The sequence below is a fragment of the Salvelinus sp. IW2-2015 genome, unplaced genomic scaffold (genome assembly GCF_002910315.2).
Source record: "Salvelinus sp. IW2-2015 unplaced genomic scaffold, ASM291031v2 Un_scaffold2758, whole genome shotgun sequence".
Lineage (NCBI taxonomy): Eukaryota > Metazoa > Chordata > Actinopteri > Salmoniformes > Salmonidae > Salvelinus > Salvelinus sp. IW2-2015.
In genome coordinates this window covers 21,526-24,743 of record NW_019944061.1, presented here as the reverse complement: position 1 = coordinate 24,743, position 3,218 = coordinate 21,526, and the positions used below count along the sequence as shown (strand labels likewise).

The 3,218-nt window shown below is 43.6% G+C and overlaps 1 long non-coding RNA gene across 1 annotated transcript in view; it reads right to left on the bottom strand.

Annotated features, from left to right (window-relative positions):
* Positions 1–2,335: 2,335 nt before the first annotated feature.
* Positions 2,336–3,218, bottom strand: part of LOC112074683 (uncharacterized) — a 4,183-nt gene continuing 3,300 nt past the window's right edge. Inside the window, exons 2-3 of the long non-coding RNA XR_002894804.1 lie at positions 2,802–2,948; positions 2,336–2,396 (exon numbers count right to left, since the gene is read on the bottom strand). This is a non-coding gene — a long non-coding RNA (uncharacterized lncRNA). The remainder of the gene's footprint in view (positions 2,397–2,801; positions 2,949–3,218) is intronic.

The window sequence follows — 3,218 nt, the reverse complement described above, 5'->3', positions numbered from 1 at the left end:
GTGGAAAGCCTTCCCAGAAGAGTGGAGGCTGTTATAGCAGCAATGTTCCAACATCTAGTGAGAAGCCTTCCCAGAAGAGTGGAGGCTGTTATAGCAGCAATGTTCCAACATCTAGTGGAAAGCCTTCCAGAAGAGTGGACGGCTGTTTATAGACAATGTTCCAACATCAAGTGAAAGCCTTCCCAGAAAGAGTGGAGGCTGTATAGGAGCAATGTTCCAACATCTAGTGGAAAGCCTTCCCAGAAGAGTGGAGGCTGTTATAGGAGCAATGTTCAGGCATCTAGTGGAAAGCCTTCCCAGAAGAGTGGAGGCTGTTTAGGAGCAATGTTCCAGCATCTAGTGGAAAGCCTTCCCAGAAGAGTGGAGGCTGTTAAGGAGCAATGTTCCAACATCTAGTGGAAGCCTTCCCAGAAGAGTGGAGGCTGTTATAGCAGCAATGTTTCCAACATTAGTGAAAGCTTCGAGAAGAGTGGAGGGCTGTATAGCAGCAATGTTTCCAACATCTACGTGGAAAAGCATTCCCAGAAGAGTGGAGCCTGTTACAGCAGCAATGTTCAACATCTAGTGGAAAGCCTTCCAGAAGAGTGGAGGCTGTTATAGCAGCAATGTTCAACATCTAGTGGAAAGCCGTCCCAGAAGAGTAGAGCTGTTATAGCAGCTAATGTTCCATCATCTAGTGGAAAGCTTTCCCAGAAGAGTGGAGGACTGTTATAGCAGCAAAGGGGGGGACCAACTCCATATTAATGCAATGATTTTGGAATGAGAATGTTCGACGAGCAGGTGTCCACATACTTTTGGTCATGTAGTATATCTGTGACCAACAGATGCATATCTGTATTCCCATCATGTGAAATCCATAGCTTAGGGTCTATTATTTATTTCAATCGACTGATTTCCTTATATGAACTGTAACTCATAAATCTTAGAAATCGCTGTGTTTATATATTTTGGTTCACTTACTCGAAGGTCCTTCTTTAGCCTGGTCCAGGTCCTTCTGAAAGTCCATCAGTGTCACCAGCAAAGCACCCCCACACCTCCTCCTCCTCCATGCTTCACGGTGGGAACCACACATGCAGAGATCATCCGTTCACCTACTCTGCGTCTCACAAAGACGGTGGTTGGAACCAAAAATCTCCAATTTGGACTCATCAGACCAAAGGACTGATTTCCACCAGTCTAATGTCCGTTGCTCGTGTTTCTTGGGCCAAGCAAGTCTCTTCTTATTATTGGTGTCCTTTAGTAGTGGTATCTTTGCAACAATTAGACCATGAAGGCCTGAGTCAGGCAGTCTCCTCTGAACAGTTGATGTTGAGATGTGTCTGTTACTTGAACTCTGTGAAGCATTTATTTGGGCTGCAATCTGAGGTGCAGGTAACTCTAATGAATTTATCCTCTGCAGCAGAGGTAACTCTGGGACTTCCTTTCCTGTGGCGGTCCTCATGAGAGCCAGTTTCATCATAGCGCTTGATGGTTTTTGCGAATGCACTTGAAGAAACTTTCTTAATTTTCCCAATTGACTGACCTTCATGTCTTAAAGTAATGGACGGTTGCGTCTCTTCACTTATTTGAGCTGTTCTTGCCACAATATGGACTTGGTCTTTTGCCAAATTGGGATATCTTCTGTATACAAATCTAATTTATTTATATCAAATCAAATGTATTTATATAGCCCTTCTTACATCAGCTGATATCTCAAAGTGCTGTACAGAAACCCAGCCTAAAACCCCAAACAGCAAGCAATGCAGCTGTAGAAGCTATACCTCCCCTACCTTGTCACAACACAACTGATTGGCTCAAACGCATTAAAGAAAGACATTCCACAAATTAACTTAAGGCACACCTGTTAATTGAAATGCCTTCCAGGTGACAACCTCATGAAGCTGGTTGAGAGAATGCCAAGAATGAGCAAAGCTGTCATCAAGGCAAAGGGTGGCTACATTGAAGGATCTCAAATATAAAATATATTTATTTGTTTCACACTTTTTTGGTTACTACATGATTCCATATATGTGATATTTCATAGTTTGATGTCTTCACTATTATTTTACAATGTAGAAAATAGTAAAAATAAAGAAAAAACCCTTGAATAAGTAGGTGTCTCCAAACTTTTGACTGGTACTGTGTGTGTGTGTATATATATATATATTTAATTTTTTTGTTTGATGACTAAATCAAAATCCAATAATTCGTCTAGCTAACCGCCCGACCGGGGCTTCGTCTAGCTAACCGCCCGACCGGGGCTTCGTCTAGCTAACCGCCCGACCGGGGCTTCGTCTAGCTNCCGTGCCAAGACAGAAGAGAGTGATTAGAACAGGATAAACAGGATCCCAACGTACCTCGTCAAAGTGTCTCAGATAGTAAGACACTATGTAGGACAACAGACTCCGGGTGTTATCCTGCCAAAAGGAGGAAGACAAAATACATTAGCTTCAGTTCAGGGAATTCATGTTTGGTTTACGACACTTTCTCACAAAGTGTTCTACAAAGCTTTTACAAAATTAATTAATATATATTTTAATCCACATCTGCATCATCATAAAATATGGTAGGAACAGTAACTACAGTCTTCCAGCACAATATATAAACCCTGACAAARTGGACTGTAATGTCTAACAGGGTCACTAGAGGTTTAACTAAGATGGGTCCCAAATAGACAGTAATGTCTCACAGTGTAACTAGAGGTTTAACTAAGATGGGTCCCAAATGGCCCCCTACTGCCTATACATCGGTCTACTGTTAACCAGATGGACTCTACATAGGGAACAGGGTGTAGGTCCTAGAGCCCTAGTAGTGACACTCACGCTGCTCTTCACATCCTTCAGCTTGGGCAGGATATCCAGGTTAAAGCCRTCAGCCTGTCCTCTGGTTCGGTTGCCACCATTCATGAAGTTACCAAAGGCCAGGACCAGACCCAGCACCTGCATCACACACTGGCCACTCTGCAAGGTCTGGAGGAGGAGATGGGCACACACAGGGAGACAAAGGGAGAGAGAGATCGTTGTTCCTCTGCTTCCTTTCTCTGTCTCACATTGTCTGTCTACGCCCCGTCTCTCGATGTTCCTGTTGTCTGTTAATCTTCATCTGTCTAATCTCTCCTGCCCCCTTCTGTTTGTCTCGATCTCCGATCTCTCTGTCGTTCTGTCTCATCTCTCCTCTGTCCTAATCTCTCTCCTATCTGCTTCAATTCTCCTGTTCTTCCCCTTGCTCTCCATGTCTTG